Source organism: Rattus rattus, chromosome 15, assembly GCF_011064425.1.
Source record: "Rattus rattus isolate New Zealand chromosome 15, Rrattus_CSIRO_v1, whole genome shotgun sequence".
NCBI lineage: Eukaryota > Metazoa > Chordata > Mammalia > Rodentia > Muridae > Rattus > Rattus rattus.
The window spans coordinates 43,032,011-43,038,958 of NC_046168.1; the positions used below are offsets into that span (position 1 = coordinate 43,032,011).

The 6,948-nt window shown below is 37.0% G+C and overlaps 1 non-coding gene across 1 annotated transcript; it reads left to right on the forward strand.

Moving 5' to 3' along the window:
• Positions 1-6,220: 6,220 nt before the first annotated feature.
• Positions 6,221-6,351, forward strand: LOC116885028. The gene has a single exon (XR_004385916.1). It is a non-coding gene; the product is annotated as a small nucleolar RNA SNORA18 (small nucleolar RNA).
• Positions 6,352-6,948: the final 597 nt, after the last annotated feature.

Consider the following 6,948-nt stretch of genomic DNA (forward strand, 5'->3'; position numbering starts at 1 on the left):
TTCCAGTCCAGCCCTGTGTACCTGGACACCATGAGGGCAGAAGCAGACCCAGCCGAAAACTAGTTTCTCAAAAACACTAGAATTAGAACTCCCACATGATCCAACTATACATATCCTAAGCACATACTTAAAAGACCTTATAACCCATCACACAGATACTTCCTCATCTATATTCACTCTTGATCTATTCATAATAGCTATGAAATGGAATCAACCTAGATATCATAAACTGGTGTGTAATTGACAAACACGTACACATGCGAAATGCAATTTTATTTGGCTGTAAAGAAAATAAAATGATGACATTTTCAAATAAATGAATAAAAATGAGGAAAATGTTACACTGTGTCAGGTAACCCAAACCCAGAAAGATATGCAGATGTAAGCTTCAGATATTTTACTTTGTGTTTTTAACTTAGAATAGTGTGGAAGACAGGGCATAGAAATGTTCCATTGGGGAGAGGATGTATTAAGAGAAAGGAAATAATAGAAGATAGTTAAAAATGAACAAAATAAGGATAAGCCAGGACAGAAAAGTTTAAGCAATAAGGAAGGCATGGAAGATAAGGGAGCTTTGGAAGAGTAGTAACCAAAATTAAAAAGGAGTATTAAAAAGCTGTACAGAAACCTCTCTTCCATCTGTACTTGATGTGAATAGTTGAATACACATAACACAAAAAGAACAAAGTTTAGTGCAGAATAAACAGTAATATGGAAATAAGACTAGAGGAATGAGAGTTAACTAGGGTAGAGGGGGAGTAATTGAGATTAATGATGAAAGGAAGCATTATGGAAATCTCTCTCTCTCTCTCTCTCTCTCTCTCTCTCTCTCTCTCTCTCTCTGTAGTTTAAATGGAGATATCCTATATGGTAGACTTCACTGCTCTCAGAGGACATGGGTTATTAATATAAAGCCACAGTGCCAGGCATGGTATATATCCTTCTGAGTAACTTGTCAGAAAAGCTGTGGAGTCATCAAAGTGACACACTGTTGCCATGGTTTTTTGGTTGCTACATGACAATAGTGTATTGCTGAATAACACACACACTTTGCTTTCAGGACATAAGAAATCAATCTCAAACTGATCTCAAACTAGGAGATTCATTCCCATCTGGATAAGTTTGGTAGTGCCAGAAAAAATGCTATTCAGGCCACTGGGGAAGAAAAGTCATCAATAGTTCTTCCCAAATAATTCTTCCTAACACAGAACCCTGAATACTTCAGTGTCAATGTGCTAGGCAAAACGTTCTCACAGCACAATAGTGGCAAGACTATTGTAGGATTTGAGGCCTCATCCACAGGAGAAAATTTGTGCCTAATATCGTAAACTGGTCAAAGCCATGGCTAGGAAATCATAGGCTGATGGAGAAACTTAACACTGTTTTGCTAAATGATCATATTGTCAAATTGATATTTTAATATTTTTATTTAGACCAATATGTCTGTACTACTTCAAAACTCATTCAGAGGAGTTTCTTTTTGTAGTGGGTGGTGATCTATTAATAGCTAGTCGACGTACTCAAATGATATAAATGCTCATTGTTACATATGACAAGTATTACAACCCAAACCCTTCCCAGGCCTCAGGAAACATCACAAAAGCAGGAAAGGAAAGAATATAAAAGCCAGAAGACTGTTAAGTAATTCTGCATTCTGGACATGACATATCTATTATACTCACAATGGTGATAATATTATACTATTATATTCATAATGGCAGCTATTATCACCTGCAGATTTGCATAAAATCAATCCAGCAAAAATCCAGAATTGAGAGATAAGGAGCTATTAGGACCCGAATCCCTTGAATAGGAGTTGTTATTTGAAGGGTACTGGAAGACAGAAGTAATTTTCTCTGTGGCTGTGTCCGATGGTAGGTTGCTCATACACTTGTGGAACTTCTTATGCACATGAGCACTAACTGTATTCTGTGGGAAACAGAAGATCTAGATCTAGAGGAAAGATCAAGAAGATGAAGAGGAAAAAGAGGAAGAAAATGCTGAGTTTATAGGGGACATTTTGGTGTAGATCAATGGGAAGATGGAGGTAAATTTTTCAGAGAATAAAGAAAAAGCATTAAGAAGAAATAAAACTCATTATTTAAAAGTTAGGAAAAAGTAATTAAACTTCATATTAAACAACTTTATACATTAATATTAATTTATATTAATATTAATTAAATCAATTTATATTAATGCTACCCTAACATTAATACAAACTTTAAACAAAACTCCCTTAAATATAAATGAAATTCTGTTTTTATGTTTGCCTGAATAGTTAATTCCATATATATTTACTATGGAGAGATACGTTTAAAATAAACAAATGTATTACTTATTAATGGCAGAATTCAAATAGCTAAATATAAAATATTAATTTGGGGGATTTCGAAAGTTCAATATTTTTCAAACATATGGAAATTTTTGTTAGACATTCCGACTAATATTATAGAAAATCAAGAGGAGTTTGCTGACAGGAACCTAGTGTGGCAGTTCCTGAGAAGGTCCAGCCAGCAACCAACCAATGCAGATGTGGAGGCTTGGAGTCACCTATCAGACTGAGCTCAGGGAACCTAGTAGGGGACCTGGTGGTAGGACTGGAGGAGCTGAGGGAAATTGCAACTCCATTGGAAGAACAACATAGGCTATCCTGACCACCCAGTTCTCCCAGAGTCTAGGCAACCAATCAAGGAGTGTACCTAGAGGGACCCATGGCTCCAGATACATATGTAGCAGAAGATGGCCTTGCCTGGCAGCAATGTGAGGGGAGACCCTTGGTCCCAGGGAGGTTTGATGCCCCAGTGTAGGGGGATGCTGGAGCAGTAGGGTGGGAGAGTGTGGATGGATGGGGGAGCACTCTCATACAGAGATAGGGGGAGGACAGAGGGCAGATTTGGGATGGGAGGATGAGTGGAGAGGTAATTGGGAAGTGGAATATCATTTGAGATGTGAAGGAATGGAATGATAAAACAAAAGAAAGTTTATATACTTCCAAAGCCTTGCACATGAATTTTTGAAAAACTTACTCATAATTGTCTTAACTCTTTGTTCAATGAATGGATAAAATAGCATAGACTTACAGTGGAACATTTTTACTGCTGACATGAATATTTGTTTTAGTACTATTATGACCCCAAAATCTGGAGTCATTTTAAATGCATACCATTTATTGCAAAAAGCCAACCTGAAAAGTCTACAAAACTATTTTATTCTAAGTCTAGAAATCTAAAATTATGAATAGAGTAAACATTACAATAACTGCCATGTTTTAGGTACCATGAGGGATAACTCAGTAGATTACAGGGACAATAAGTGCAGAAGAACAATTTTCTATGATACTTCAAAGCAATATACTCACAAACTTCTGTCACAAAGGACAGGATGAGTAATACAGAGGTGTGGCTTTGTTGGAGGTGCATTTTCAAAAGCCCATGTTATTCCAGTTAGCTGTTACTATCTGGTTGTTATCTGTTGTGGTAAAAATAAAAAGGGTGGTATAGTTCCCATGCATACCATTCCACAGTTCTCTCCCAGGCTTCCTCTGACCCACTAGCGCTCCAGCACAGCACCCTGCCAAGCTGCCTTGCCCTCACTCACAACTCCCTTGGTGGGCTGTTACCACACCATGCATACACTTCCCAACTCAGTGGAGGTCCTGGTGTATCCTGCCACCATACACTCTTGAACTCAATTAAGTTGCCACATGAAAAAACGCATCACACATTATCCACTGAACCAACTGATAAGATATAATTTGCCCATCGAGAAGAATTTACTACCATGTTTTCTCAGCTCCTTCTCTCTAGCTCCCACCCCCCTCTTGTATTCTCCCTGCCTTCTAAAACCTCTGTTCCCACCTCCCTTTCTTCTCATCCAATGACAGGCCTCGTTCTATCTTGTCTGCCTTCGCTTGCATAATGACATCAACCTACAGTTATCTCAAACATGCAAGCTCTTAACTACTGCTCTAGTGCTGTGCCTGCCTTCCTGCTGCTTTGCTTACTGCCATGATGATCATGAACTAACCATCTAAAATTGTAAGCAAGCCCACCATATGTTCTTCTTTCAAAAGTGCCTTGGTCATAGCATTCCTTCACAGCAATAGAAAATTAAGACAGGAACTCTTTCTCTGCCTCTGGCCACTACCTATTCCCACTCCCCCTCTCTCATTCTCTCTCTTGATCTTTTACACACACACACACACACACACACACACACACACAAAACATACACACACACACAAACACAAACACACACATACATAAACACATCCTTTTAACCATAAATAAATTTTTTAATTTAATGACTGATATTTGAAAATTATAACCTTTTTACATGTATTATTTGGAGTCTGATTTCAAAAAGTAAATAATTTAGTACAGTTTTCCATTTACTGTTTTATTCTTTTTTCATATAAGTTATTTAACCATATGGAAACTTTCGTTTTATTTCATGTAACATAATGGATTGTATGGCAAGAATTCTGTCCCTCTGGAGTGCAGGTTTCTGAGGTCTTTCTTTGCCAAAATATCCATTTATCCAAGATAAAGTGACCTTGGTGCCCCTAAGTCATGCAATTCTATAACTGGAAGGAATTTACAGGCTTCAGCTAATCATTTAATGAATTTACTCATACATTCACTTATGAGCAGCATTAAGTTCCTCACTAGTAAATTTTGGATACTCAGCAATAAAAGTCTGGAACATTGCTATCACTATCAGTGGGGTAGTCTATCATAATTGCTAATCATTATACTATCTGCTGTGTATTATATTCATATAATAGCCATTTATATATTATTTCAACAATTGATTGTATAATTCAAAATTTACTAGAATTAATTATGAGAAAAGTTATTTACAGAAATAAATCCATTTTCTAATAGATAAAGAGCTTCTAGATGACAGATTATGGTTTCAGGTTTAGAGATCTGCCTAATGAGAGTGTCACAGATGCACAATGCTGAAGCTATTATGAGGGAAATCAAGACCTCAGCTAGAGAATGTTTGATAGGCTATTGCCTACATTGAATTGCATGTTGGAAAGACAGTGGAGGAACCAGACCATGAGCCAAACATCTGTGACAGTCATCTGTAAGGGAATAATAAAGATTCACATAATGAGTCTTGCATTTCAACAAATAAACATTTAAACAAATAGATGTCTTCATAAATTTAAGAACAGATAACCTGCTTACCATTTGCAAACACTGTTGAGTCTGTTTCTCTTCGGTGTTTCCTATCTGTTCTAGGAACTTCTCTACCTGTTTTTTGCCCCAAGGACTGACTTATTCTTACAAATAAACTATCCTGTCCTTTCGCTTAGCCAATGATAACTCTAGAATATTATAAGGAAATAGGAACAGAGAAAAAGAAGAGATCACTTGTTTCCTCCAATTCATTCCAAGTATCATCAGGCTATGGTGCCAATTTGCTTTTTTTTGGTAACTGGTATCCAGCACGTACGTACTACCATCCTGAAGTCCTGCACCACCCCTGTGATTTCCTTGGTTTCATAGATAAAGCCTTCTCAGTCTGTCTAATGTTTTTTACATGTATGATTTCAGGGCTAACCTTTTGGTACTGGCTAACGAATTGCTGCTCTCTTCCTTATGAAAGACTATTTCTCCTACTCACAGCATTCCTTAATTATATATACTTCTTTGTTTAAGATTGAGGCTCCATGGTCTTTCCTCTGCCCATTGTTTGTTTTAAAAATTATTTTTATTTTGTGTCTGTCTGTACATTGGTAGGATGGAGTATGTGTATGTGCCTTCATGAATATGAGGATGTCAGAGGAAAGTTGTAGGAGTTCATACTTCCCTTTTCCATATGGATCCTGGGGATGGATCTCATTCTTAAGGTTCAGCAGTAAGCACCTTAACCCTCCTCAGACATCTTGCTAGGCTGAGGTCTATGTTTTTCTGGTACAGATAATAACCATGTACTCGCATATATGTACCATGTTTAAGACCAACTGAAGGGACCATTGACAATATATATGAGACTTAGAAATGTATAGCACAGAGGTAGATACAAAGATGAGCAGGGATCAAAGAACAGTTCCTAAGAGTAAAGCTATATTAGGTTTAGAAATTTTCTTTTATGGTTTAGCTCAAAATGAAACCACTATGCTTATTGGACTGGAGGGCAAATGACACCCTCAGGGGGAAAATATTTACCTTAGTGAGGTATTCTATTCTCATCAAAACATTTCAATTTTGAGGTCTATCCCGATGGGGCTTCCTTAGTAGCCACACATCGTTGGAAACGCCTCATATAGTAACTTGTGGTTTTGCTTGACTCGCAGGACTGTTTGTTAGGTCTGTGGGAAGGAACTACAAGACAGCTAACAAAGTACAAAACTGATGTGCAATTTTGGTTTTGTTTCTAGAAGCACTGGCATTTCCTTCATAAAGATTAGGATTCTGAGTGTTAGGAATGGATATGAAAGACTCTACAGAGATGTTGGGTGTCACAAGGGAAACCTACCTTAAAATGGGCTAAAACGCACAACTGGATGCCCTTGAGAAAGGGCTATTTTCAGAGTGCCTGGATGGACAGCAAAGAAATCAAACCAACCACTTAAATAAAAATTTATTGACAATAAATAATTTTATACATTAAAAAAGAAAAAAAAACATTTCAAATGTCATATTAAGACACACTGAATATGAATGTCAAAAGATCTTTATAAAAATTTCCATTTTCTGTGTTTCAGCAGTAGATTAGAGGATGAACAAGTATTATTAAGGGGGTGCTAGTTTCCTCGTCTTAACATAGAAGGGTGAATAACTCTTGTTTAGCTTGGGTAAGAATTCTCAAAAAGTCTCTGATGAGAAATCAGGCTGAAACCTGCATGAAAAATACCATGTTAACATTGGCTGGTATGGGGGAAAGTTTAAAGATCCAAATTTATGGAGATTTTGACCATTGGGGCCTTTAAAT